The sequence below is a fragment of the Anas acuta genome, chromosome 4 (genome assembly GCF_963932015.1).
Source record: "Anas acuta chromosome 4, bAnaAcu1.1, whole genome shotgun sequence".
In the NCBI taxonomy this organism is placed as follows: Eukaryota; Metazoa; Chordata; class Aves; order Anseriformes; family Anatidae; genus Anas; species Anas acuta.
This window is the reverse complement of record NC_088982.1, coordinates 10,886,086-10,899,737: the sequence shown is the minus strand read 5'-3', so window position 1 is coordinate 10,899,737 and position 13,652 is coordinate 10,886,086. Positions and strand designations below refer to the sequence as shown.

At 36.5% G+C, this 13,652-nt stretch overlaps 1 long non-coding RNA gene across 1 annotated transcript; it reads left to right on the top strand.

Annotated features, from left to right (window-relative positions):
* The first annotated feature begins 472 nt into the window (after positions 1-472).
* Positions 473-1,918, top strand: LOC137855198 (uncharacterized). Its single transcript, XR_011095585.1, has 2 exons — positions 473-603; positions 837-1,918. It is a non-coding gene; the product is annotated as an uncharacterized lncRNA (long non-coding RNA).
* The last annotated feature ends 11,734 nt before the right edge of the window (positions 1,919-13,652 follow it).

The following is a 13,652-nucleotide window of genomic DNA, read 5'->3' as shown; positions in this document are numbered from 1 at the left end:
GAATTTACTTTAACTTGGGACAATATTTACAAAACATACTTTTTGAACAACCATATTCCAAAACAGGATAGGTAATTAAATAAAATTGGAACAGAAAAGTGAACCTTGTCTAAGAGTAGAGTTTTTTTTCATTGGGACATATTTTCATAACACATTTATTTTGCATAGTACTGAGGAAATTTGACCCAGTAGAGTTAATTGCTAATGCTGTCAACCCCAATGGCATGGGGTCAGGCTCTGAAATTAAGGCACAATGGATCTCTAAAGGACACCTGAAAATCATCCCATCAACTAGCAAAACCCTCCTTGGATTTTGGGTAGATTACCATAATTCTGTGGGCTGCTGCAGGTGAGGCATACCTTTGCCTGATGCCAATAGGTAATTGTAATGGTTGTGGGGGTTTGCAGCAATTGCTATTAATTACAACATCTGGGCAGAAATTATCTCTCCCAGCTTGCTCATATAAAAGAGGTTCCTTATCCATCTCCATCTGACTGTGTTCAAGAACGTGCTTCTGCAGATGATAAAAGGGTATAAAATATAGCATTTTCCAAGAAAACTCTGTTTCCCCTTTAATGACACTGCCATTCCTCTTCTGTAAGGTAAAAATTTTCTACAGTTATCATCTTGCTCAGGTCAATGAACAGACAGCAAGGAGTTTTGCTGTTTAATCCTAGGTTTTGAACAGAAAAGATTTTTATGTTGATGCATTTAAATTTTGTATGTGCAAGCATGGATTTATGAGTCATAGATGCACCCTCTGTGAAATCAAGTCTCTGTGGTCCTGGTTTTTTGTTTGTTTTATTTTGTTTGTTTTTGTTTGTTTGTTTTACAGAAGAAAAAGAAAGGAAGAAGTCTCTGAGCAAAAGAAAGCAAAAAAAAAAAAACAACTACACAATGACCTCTTTCCTCTGTTAACATGGGTGAAGAAGAAGAAGAGGAAGTGAAGTGTCAGTAGGCTCTGCCTGGGATTAGGAATAGCTGGATGATATAGAGATTTATTTATCTGTCTGTGTCTTTATGCAAACCTATTCCTATGGTATTTGAGGTCCAGGTTCTCCAGAAGATGTAGGTGGTATGTCATGAATACCTTATAGATTATGTGATTCATCATGTGTGGCTCATGGGTACTATATTTGCTAGAGACTGACCATAAAACAAAATTTATATGTGTGTGGTAATTTCTGACACCATAGCACTGGTCTGTGTCCTGATTCCAGGGAGAAAATGTCAGAATGTAAACATCTTTCCTGGAGTTAAGATTTCCCACCAGTTCATCTTGACAATTCCAATCACACCGAAACATTTCAATATATGTATTTGTCTCCCAAAACCAGAGCAGTAGCTCAGACAGAAATTACAGTACTTTACAGTACAGAGCTCACAGAGAACATAGATTGAAGATAGGAAGAGAGGAGGCATTTTTGTTTTTTGTATGGGTAGTTATTATAATGCACAAAAACTTGTTAATAAGTATATGATTAACTTAATCCCACACTATGTGTGAGAAGTAGGTAAAGAAATCTTATCAATATTTGGTCTTGCTTATACAATCAAGGAAAAGAAAACCATAATAGTCATATTTTGACACTGTATACAATTTATCAGGATTTTAATGGCAGGTATATATTAATAATAAGGAACAAATGGAGTTTCACTCTAATAAAGGTCTTAGGATAAAATTACACCATTCTGAGAATCTGCTTCAGGTCCAGTTTTTAAAGTTACACAAAATAGGAAAGAACTGCATGAAGTTAAGCCTTACTGGTTAAAAAACACTGTATAGCAGAAGTGTTTCTGCTGTTAGTACCAAAAATGATTCATCCCGTTCTCAGTGATAATTCCCCACCTATTTTTTGCCAAGATTAACAAATAGAAAGTTGTGTGGAATGTAATGTGCTACACAGGTAGGGTAGGTTTGGATTGAAATTATCCCCTCAAAACAGAAACAAAAAATCCTGTCAATGTGCTATTCAACTCTTTTCATCCGTGCGTGCAGAGATTAGGAAAGGGGATTTTAACTGCACAGAGGGCGTTTTGGATTAAACCCAAAATCTAATCCCATGTCTGTAGCAATAGTATTTTGAAAAATCATTTTTCAGCTGCTATGGTAAATGTTTCTAAAAACAGAGGAGAGGTTTACAGTCTGTTACAACAATGAATCAAAATAACTCTGCTCGTTTTCCTCATGCAGTCTCAAGAGCCTTGGGAAGCACCACCTTGACTCATTTGAAACAGAAGAATGATTGACAAAGTAATATAGCTCAAAAAATGAAAAAGAAAACAGGTAGATTAATTATCCATTAAATTAATACTCATCTGTTCCCAAGAGTTCCAGTCATTGAAGCTGGATATGCTTAATAAACAGTATGTCTGTGGCTCCAGTATGAGTGTACCTTAGAAACCTAGGGCCTGATCCTAAAATCTGTGAAGCAAAACATATGCTAGAAGTTAAGTACATGATCAATACATCAGTGAACACTGCGGTCTGGGCCATGCTGCAATTCTCCTGATGTGAATTTTAAAACATCCCTGCAAATTTCTGCAAGTGATTGATCGCAGTTTGCTGTTCCAACAAATATTTCGTATGCCACTGGTAGAAGGCCTGTGGTATCACTGATCTTATGAGTGACAACACAGCATACAAATCTAATTAACCCCAAGTTATAGATACTATAAAACATACAAGATGCATTCACTTTTATTCATTTCACATGCATGTATACAGTCTATACATGTATAACAATAAGGGAGATGAATATGCAGAAGAATAAAAGAATTGCAGAGGTATTTATCAGGGAAATGCAAAGATGAAAGATGAATTCTGTGCCTTGCAGATGTTAAAATATCTGATACTGGGAACTTAAAAACAGCTGTTCTAACTGGTCCTTGTCAGATAAAACACCCTGCTCAGAGTATTGGCAATAGTGCAGAAAACACATCGTCTGACAGATATTTCCTTCTGTGATTTGTGCAGAGGTATTATCAAATGAGATTACACCACATGTAGTGATCAATAGGATGGTGCTGAAATTCTTTGTAGTTTAACAGTAACTCAGGGTGCAGTTAGACAGCTATATCTAGAGCTAGTTTTGTTTTGTTTTATTTATTTTTTATTGTTTTATCAGCAGATACAGATAACTCTTATCCAGCCGTTTTATAGGCTGTCTAATGATTCATGTTAATTTTCTGTAAACCTTTGAACTGTAGCGATGCTCCATGGATTGCTTCAGGTGAGACTGGAAGATCCCTGACATTTTTAAGGCCTTCTAATTAATAAGCATATAAATAAGCATCCAAGGATAGATTGTGATGTGATCTTTGAGTCATGCTAATAACTTAGCAGCTCATATAATGAGTTGAAATTGGAAATGATAAACTGATCTGAATGTGTGGGGGAGGAAAAAAAAAAAAAGGATTTTGTTTGCATTTTATGCAGACCACAGGAATGAGTTGTGTGACAGAATGAAGGCAAAAGAGGAGGTGGCTAAGGTAAATAAACTGTAGTGCAAATAAAATGTTTTCTGCAACTCATTTGAAAATTAGGGGGTTTGCAATTCAAATATATTCCATACTGTGATGCTGGATTAGTTGTTCAATGTTCCTTATGCTTCAGCCCCATCCATTTACTGTCACTGGTTACTGACATGAAGCACTCAGGCAAATAATATTCTGCTATCAAATCACAAATGCTGTCTCTGTGTGATTAAAAAAGAAAAACACCACCACCACCACCAAAAAAGAGAGGCTCAGTGAGCCTGTGTGGTCTACAACAAGATAGACGTCTAAATGGAGATTGCCTCCTCTCTGGTTTTCAGTCTCGTCACTGAAACCATAGTTCATGACTGTGAATATGTGCTTTTATAGATGTCTGAATTCAGTGTCTCAGCAGGGCAAAGGCAACGTGCCCAATTACCCAGGATGATGTATCTAAGCCTCCCAATGTTTAATTTGGATTGCATTTCAGCTGACAATTTAAATTTCATTGATTATTATTATTTGATCTTGATAAGCCACAATCCATTGTCCAATGTCCAGCAGGTTTTGTTTTCCTGGCTTCATTTCATGCTCTCTGTTTCTCCTTTGTCAGAAAACTAACTTTTTTTTCTTTTTTTTTTTTTTTTAATGTATGTTTGGTTTGTGTCAATTTTCAGCCAGAAAACAGGGTATTAAGGCTCTTATAATTTTAAGATAGAATAGTAAGAAAAATAAAATTATCCCTTGGACCTTTCTTTTTTTAACCTCTGTAAACTAATGCAGTTCATAGGAAAAACTCAGAGCTAATGCCAAACAAGATAAATTCAGCCTTGGTTGAAGATCTTCCACTTTCTTTTAACTTTGTGAGATGAAATTTCTAGTACTTGAATAAAACCTGGAAGCAGTCAAAGGGGAAGGATGGACTCCATTTTTATAGGACTTGGAGGGAAAAAGTCCCAAATGAAATTTCCCTCCAATGGGAAATATTTTGTGAAATGTGACCTGCTGGTCTCTTTCCTACATGTTATGAAATATTTAAAGAAGATTGCATTAATATTTGGATATATAGATCCATTAATATGATCTGTTACCATCCAAGAAAACAAAAGGGCACCAAGTAATGGCAAGTTCTCGAAGTCTATGGCCTTAATCACATCTCTAGGCTGTGTCGAGGGCTTGAACATGGTGTGTCCCTCAGACTGATCTCAAGCAGGTAGAAGTGTGACTCTGGCCAGTAGCAAAAGGGCCTGGCTGACTTTGTAAAGCGTTTTTGTGCAGAAATTGTGTCTGTGCTGACAGATCTTATCTGCACAATGATCCGCAACAACAAGAGCAGACGCTTGTCTGAAATGGTCGGCTTTTTTGGCAAACAGCCTTCATTATCGGCCATCTGCAAAGTATCTCAACATGCGAACAACCAGGAACAGGAAAAAAATCCTCATAAATATCTGCGCACGTTAACAACGCATCTGATTCTGGAAGGTCAGAGACATCTGGGAGCTGTTTGGAAAGCTGGAAGTGTTTGCGCTATGAAAAACAGCTGACAGCTTTAAGGTGCGCTGGAAGTGGCTAACTACGAGTCACCTGTCAGCCTCCTCGTAAATCTGTTAGAAAGCAGATTATGCACAAACTGGCTGGTATTCTTTATTTCTATGCACAGAATGATATAGCAACAGGTGACTTTAATATAAGTCAAGTAATTTGTGCACATTATGCAATATAAACTCTTCAGGCAGCTATTTTGATACTGGCAAGACTTCTGAGCAAGCCAGTTTTCAGGAGAAAAATAGAAGACAAGATTTATTCCGTTTTCTTTGATTCCTCAAGATGCAAGAAGTCATCCAGCCTTCCTACTACTAAAGCATTCAGAAGACCCATTAGAGATCATACTAGAACTATATTTCATGTGCCTCACCACTTACGTTAGGTCGTCAAATTAAATAGCCTCTAGCTTTGTGAACCCTGCCTTCCCACTCCCAACAATTCCTTTTTGCCAAACCATCTTTTCCAAATAATTGTAGTAAAAAAGCATGGGGAAGTATCTTGCAAAGAAAGGGATTATTTCAGACCAGAAAATTCTGAGAAATTCTGACTTTTTAATGAGAGTTTCTACATTGTTATTACCTGTATTCAATACTGTAAATCTAAGAGGAAACTTAGTAAGGCATTATTCATTAGCTCTCATGAAAGGAAACCACATGAAAAATTTCGTTTAGCATGGAAAATAGTAAATTCCCCAAAATAGACTTTTTTTTTTTTTTTTTTTTTTGGGGGGGGGAGGGCAATTTAGGGGGAAAGGTAAGCTGATAGATACTGCTGAACCAGAGAAGTGATATGAAGAAGCCAAAAAATAAATCCAAACACCAATCAATCACTTTCCTCTTTCTTGCAACTACAGACAAGGTTTTGCCTTTGTGATTACAATAGCAAACTGCTGAGAACTGGACTAAGAGCAACAAACTCCTTTTACATTTGTCACAAAACAGCTATAATTTTACATGAAGGGGTGACCTGGATTTGAGCCAGCTGACCAGCTGGAAAACATACAGCCAGTTTTAGGATCTCTATAAATTACTACTTTGACTCCTTCTGAAGAAACCAAGCTAAAAGTGTTCAGATCCCTTTGAAACATTGCAAGAATCAAATTGCAGATAAATCAGATTAAATGTGGACCACTGGCTATTCTATTCTATTCTATTCTATTCTATTCTATTCTATTCTATTCTATTCTATTCTATTCTATTCTATTCTATTCTATTCTATTCTATTCTATTCTATTCCAATGAATAAATGAATAAATATGTGACTGAATAAATAAAATGTCTGTGCAGTCATAGCTTGTTATTCTCTGATTCTCTCCTCAGGAAGAACATGCAATCAATAAAAGTAACATGATTAAGCAATGATCTATAGTTTTTTAGCTAAATCAAATCAAAAGAGTTTTACCCTGATCAGGATGAATTTCAGATTAGCTTAAGAGTTTCCTTAATTATAAATATACTTAGCTCAGATATTGACAATTGTGAAGTAAAGGGATCAGGACCTTGAGCTTCATTTGAAGTATGTGGGGAGTCAGTGTTGTACCTAAGTTGTCACTGAGATGGACTACAGTATTTTGCGTTAATATTTCCTAATGGATGAAGGCTTTTAGACTAAATACATAAACACTGCTGATGTTGAAGTGAGAAATATAAAGGCACAAGTAACTGTGATTACTTGAAAGAGAAATTAGAATAAGTTGCAATAGCAACATTTGGTCCCAGTTTCTATTACTGTGAGAGTTTGTCAGTCTACCCCAGATGTATAAACATGGAATAAATAGGACAGGATTTCCAATATAGATTGCTGAAGCAAGATAAAATATGAACCAATAGGAAAGTCAGTTTCATAATGGTTTTTGTGGAGTAGGATATACGAACAGAACGATTTGACTTCAATGACAACACTTAGTTTGTTACAGCCTGGAGACACATTTCTTATACATGTTGAAATTATTTACATGCCATCTCTTGCAAGAGTACCTTATTGTTCAAAGAGGTTTTGAGTATGAAATAGATGTATTTTTCTAACTCTATGAATTTGTGACAACTGTTTCTTTACAACAGATGTTTTGTTCCCCTGGGAGAATCTCACAATTATTGGTGACCTTCTGCAAGACTGTTTTTAAACAAGGTTTCTTAAATCTTTGGCTGAAAATTGAAAAAATAGCCCATAGCATTTTATTGTTGCCTTGAATATTGAGTCTGTACTTGCTTACTTCTGCAATTAGATCAGCCTTTTTTATTTTTTTCTTTTCTTTTTTTTTTTTTTTCTTCCTGTTACTTTTCTAAACCCATTTATGGTGATGCAGAAGGTAATATGGCCAATAATGGAAGATTTAGAAGGCTCCCATAGAATAGCTTTAATCTGATCCTCAGCAGAGTGTAATAAAATTCTATCCGTTAGTAAAGAGCTATCAGATCTCAGAAAATGACCTTTACAACCCTACTTTCCAGTTCCAAATAAAGTAGATGTAGTTCTGATACAACTGTTACAAGATTTTTTTTCCCCTTTTCTTTCTGGGACATAAATGAATACAAATACTACTTTGAAAAAATAGACAAGTAACTGCTCCATGCACTGCATTGAATTGGGTCTTCTTTCCTACTGGTACCTCTTCAGAGCAGCAACTGACCACTCTGTGCATGCACAGCCTGTAGTCTATGGTCTGAGCCCAGCTATTACTGAACTCTAAATAAGCGTATTGACTAACACACTCACTCTGACTGAGCCTGGATTTGTGGTTTCATGTATTTCCCAAAAGCTTTGAGAATTTAGGCTGAGATTGTTTGTGTGCCTGGCATATGGCTTAACGCACAAACAAGAGTGTGGGAATACATTTTTTTTTCTACTTCTCCCTCATCAATAGTAAAAGACTTCATCTGTGAAATTTCCTAACACCGACTATAGTGCAACTACAGAGCTGCGGAGGTAGAAGCCAGTGAACAGAAGTTGTCATGGACTGAGCAGTTCTGGGATCGTTCCTACAGCTTGCGTGCAAACTCTCATCTCCATCTCAGCTTCTCTGATGTTGTGCTGAAGACCTTATCCCAGTGTGGGCTATAGGGAATATCTGTCAGTCCACCCCATACAGCAGATGTGCTGCAGTCAGGTCCAACCTCCCTCATTAAGAGCAGGAAGGGACAGGAATTGCCTCACTTTTGTACTGAGTGGAAAACAAACATTATGGAAAAGGTCTTTTGTTGTTGTTGTTGTTGCTTTTCCATGACTTTTATTTCTTCATTTCTGCATAGGAGATGGAATTAGTTCATTCAGGCTGATTGACCTTTAAGTTCTCAACAGATCCGTTTCATGAATCACAATAAATATGTTAGCTGATTGCACTAGGAGCAAGAATGGGGAAAAATGGAATTTCTTACTCAGTATCCTGTGAGCAGGGTGTGATTTCTGCCCCAAAGAAAAAAACAAAGATCCAGTCTGATTAAACTAGAATATGAGGAACAGTTTGATAAATTATCTCAAATTATGTCTTAACTGAGATTAAGTATTGAGATCCAGTATCACAATATTGAAATCTCTCTAAAATGTCATCAATGCTGAGAAATGTCTAAACTCCATGCCTCTTTTTTAAAGGAAACAAACAAAAACATGCACACTGCTAAGGATCATATTAAAGCTATTTTATGGGAGTCTTCTAAATCTTTCATTATTGATCATACTGCATACACCCTTTCAATACAGTATACTTGTGACACTGCTGCTTGTCCAGGAAATGTGAAATCAGGCTTTGATTCAATTCTGTGATTAAGGGAGCTCAAACTCGTATCTCCTATCTCCCAGTGAATCGCCCTAACTAAACCAGTATTGGAGAAATGGTGAAAAAGGTGTTGCTGTGACAAAAAAAGATTCAAGAATTGCCATGGATGCAATGTTCCTGGGTTAATTTTGGCTTTAGAGTCCTTTCCTATCTCCTGATTTTTTAACTGCACTGAGTTTCTGGCTGTTTTTAGTGATTTTTTTTTCTTTTTTTTTTTTTTTTTTTTTTTGTTTTTCCTAAAGACAGTAGAAGTGAGCACTGAATGGGCTCTCCTGATGGAACAAAGTCCTAAATCAATGTGAGATGTGCTCAGAAAGAGGTTGTCCATACACATCCTTTCTTCTTTGTGGGTGGCTCCAGGGAATAATGATGCTATTGCTTATACAGAAGCAAAGGGCAAGAAAGGGGAAAAAAGCTGACCCAATGGCAACCATCACTGCAAGCAGCTCAGAAGGATGAGAATAATGCAAACACAGTTCCATAAGATGGAAATTGCTTTATTAAAAGCATCTGGCATGGGATATTTTGGCACCATCAGAAACTTTATCAAGACCTAGCCATGTAAGGCTGTGTTGATTGTTATTTATAGCATTGGCTTAGAGGGGGTATGGAAATTATACCAGGAACCTCATTAGTATCAACATGAGAGTCATGGCCAATCTTGCGGCTCGAGTGATTGTGTTCATTCCATAGTGCAGATATTGCAAACAGCCAAGGAAAAATCTTGGTGCCTTTCAGCTTTATTATGAAGGAAACGTGAAAATGGAGTGACTACAGTACTGACCAGACAACACCTTTCAGGGTCCATTAATTATTTTCTAGAGCCAAATACATATTCTGAAATATCCCCTGTCTGCTAGCCTCCAGGGAAAAGTAGATTTCTATTTTCTTCAGAAATAAACCCAGTGGAAAAGGGAAATTTCAAGAAATAAAGCTTTAAAAAATCAGTGATTTTTTTCCTTAAGATAAAGTGTAATATAAACTGAAGTTGTCAAGGGATGACATATGCCATTAGCAGATTTGCAAGTTATCTGTTGCATGCATTCAATGTGGCAAAATCTGGCATGAAGTTTTTTTAATGTAAACCTCTTATCAGTTTGAGAACTTTTCAGTCTTGCAGGCACTTTCTTTAAGTGGATCACCTGACACTCAGTCAAGTAAAAGAGATATCTGATTTATTGTTTAAAGCAAGATGCTGCTAATTACTAACATTAACTACATAATACACCCACCCACTATAGGTGTTGTAGCCCTGACTTATCTCTAATTTTCAGGCTGCATGTATCTGCTACAGGCTCATTTTGACTGTTTGGTGTGCTTGTGGCTTTTTTTTAAAAAGAAAGCCCTTGTTGAAGTCCAAGCAGCTGGTGTTGCTGTCACACTAGCTCTTGTCAAGGGAGAAGCTGAAAAGGTTTCGTTTCAAAGGATCTAAAGTACAGGTACATGTGCTTGCTAACTGCATCACCAGAGTTACAGAGGGGAAAGGCTGAACTTAAGGAGTCTCCATGTGTATAAAGAGCAGAGCTGCAAAAATGTTATTGAAAAGAAAAATCATGGCTTGAATTGTAGAATTTTCCCTCTGTGCTTGCTACTGCTTATTGTCTGAATTTAATAACATATCCAGATTTTTTAAATTCAAACTGCTATGCAATCCTACTTTAATTTACTAGTTTTATATCAGGTAGACGAGTGGAAAAAGACATGCAACAGTACTCAGTACTGTATTTTGAAATTTTGCATTCCTGTGGGTGTCTGTTAATTTTCAAAGGTTCCAGTTTAAGCTGGAACAACTGGGATAGAAGTTAACAGTCTGAGAGTTTTAAGTATTATACCTTAGCTGAATCAGATTTTTTTTTTTTTTAATTTTTAAATTAAGGTTGACAATAATATATTTTATTTGCAAGATTCTTTATTAGCAGTAAACTGAGTGATAAAGTCCACATGAAATATAGCCATGTCAGTAACTGAAACATCTGATTTAACTTGTCTCTCCAGTTTGGTGCAGCCATTCCTAATTGCTTTACCTCTGAACTTTTCTCCTCTGTGGATTAATTACCCAGGAAAACTTATCAGCCTTACTAATATCTGGAGTTACATTCTGTTTAACCAGTGCCTCCATCCGTTATTTATTTTTTCCCATGGGCTGAATGTCAGTGTAGTACATTCTCTTGTCTTTGGATATTACAGGAAAATCTGAAATGTCTAGGCCTTGGACATGTTATTTTCAGAAGGGATTTTTATACGCAAATTCATTTTCTCTTCTTTAATAACTCTCTGTTCTGATCCATCCTTTGCAATAGTTCCTTTCCAATCCTTATAAGAGGCAAATAAATTTGCTATAACATATGGAAATCTGAACTGCCACTTTAAAATTTATTCTTATATTTTTTTCTTTTCTTTTTATATTCTATTCTTTTCCCTTATTATTAAAAATTAGGTAGCCAAACAACACATATCCTCAAATGACTACATGGTATAATTCTTACTGCCAGTGCAGAGATTGTTGTGTGTCATTTATCCTACAGCATTGTTTCCTCTCCTTGACATTATTACATTTGCAGACAAATTTGAGGATTCATAAAAGGATTTTTTTACTGATAAATTACCTGCATTTGTCTGTAACTTCTGAAAAATGTCTCTTATTTCTTGATAATGTTTATGCTGCTTAGTTTAAGATTAGACTCATGCAATCAGAAACATCCAACCCCCAAATAATTTTTTAACTAATTCCCTTGTAAGCTGTTGATAGGTGACTGAAGTTATATAATCTTGTTCTGTGTTTTTTGTGCCACAACAGTTGAAAATGGAATCACCCTGTTGTTCTCAAATGAAGTTTAAATAATGATAGAGGATTGCATGGTTTCTGGTAACTCCACTTAGAGTGCAGCAGACAGACGTTAAACATCCTGTGCCTCCATTTGTATAAACACTGGTTTGGAAATCAGTAGGCTCAGTAGTCTTCAAAATCCTCAGTAACCACATGGCTACCATTAGAAATTAGAAGTACAAGCCTGACTTCAGGACACAAGTGACCATTTGGGAGATGTGGGTTCAGGATCATGCCCAGGCTATGACTAACACCTGAGCTGGCGTGACATCTGGCAGCCAAAGGGATGCTCTGTACACATCACTTGATAAGCGGCAGAAGGAGAGGAGCAGAACATCAAAAGGACCACTAGCAAGGACCAACGGCTTTATATTTATACATTGCAAGTCATCACCCCTTTTCACTCCTTAAAAATATAGTAGTAGGAATACATAACCACAAAAAAAGAGGTTTCTGTTTTCCTAGAAAGAAATTATGTTTCCTGCATGAATGCTTTTAAGGCTTCAGTATCACAAATTTTGGATTATTTAAGGATACTCACTGTGTCTAGTACCTGTGCCCAAGTTAGAAAAAACATTATTCTCCACTGACTCTGTGGGAAATGAGAGCTTCTTAAGGTAGTACCGACTATTAAGATATGAATATTTCCCTTTGTAACTTGTTAGGCATCCATTCGATTTTGGTCAGGGAAAGAGCAGTATTATGTTTTAACTTTGGAGTCCAGAAGCAAGAGTTAGGGACACAAAATAATTATGAATATTATGGAGAGGATTTCACAGAGATCATGACAGCTGAGGAAAGAATTTGATCAAGAAGAGAGGGAAGGAAATGCTATTAGGCAGGTAGGAAATCTGGGGTAATGTGGTGAAAAGGAAAAGTCTGAAGAACAGATGAGTGTCTGGCAAATGTTATATAACTGGAGTTATTCTGGACAGCTTTGGGTAGAGAAGAGCCAAAGCCCAAAGCAGGCTTTGGTAAGGACCGCCCAGAAAGAAGTGAAATGGAAAAAACTTGTGAAGCACTTTCCAACTGTCCCAAATTCCTTCATCAGTAACGTTGAGTGTGCTTTACCAGTCACCTTGGATGGGGCTGGAGGTGATGAGGTAGCGTCTAAGCTTCAACATATACATAGCAGCTTTCATGCACACTCAAGTTGTACTGGAGAAAATAAAAGATGAGTACCCGGTATTTTTACAGGGGGAAAAAAAAAAAAAAAGAAAAGAGCTCGGCTTAATTACTGAATTTTGCTTAGTTCGCCTACCAGCAGTAAGCCACTGTAAGAACATTCAGCTCATTGTCTCCAGAGAAGACGTTACCAGTGGAGCAGCTGTGATGTTTCATGAAGCATCTAAAATTAAATCACATGAAGCTGTTTAATTTCTTATTTTCCCATTCCAGTAAAGCCTGTTTTCTGGTTCAAAAACATCTCGAATGCCCTCAGCTTTTCATGACCTACATTCCATGCGTTAGATAGTCTCACCCTGCCCCCCGCCAGTGACAGACACCCAAGGACTAAATGTCAATAATATTTTCCCAGAAATAGAGATGATGCATGTCTGAGTCAGGAAAGGAGAAACCAACGGGTGTATAAACAATATGGGTCCAAAAAGAAGAAAATAATGGAAAAGAGAAACTGACAGAATTTGTCTTCATAATTTTACATGAACGCAGAATATTCAATATCTAAGTGATGCTATCTACCCTTCAAAGACTTGGAGATGAAATAATCATTGCGTCACCATTTTAAAGATGCAGTTAAATTAGGCTTCTAATTTAATTTTTCATATAATTCCCTATTTTGTAAATTGATCTGGGCCATGTTTTTAATGTGTATACCTCAAATATACGATGATGCAATTCTATATTTTTTTTTATTTAGATATTTATTAATGACAACTATTAGCATGACATATGAAGGTTGTAACTATAGATTAGGTATATATTCTTGAAACATGTCTGAACAGTGTTATTACTGAATTTGTGAAGCAGAGGCAGAGAGATTTAAAGATATGACAATTTTTAGGACTACC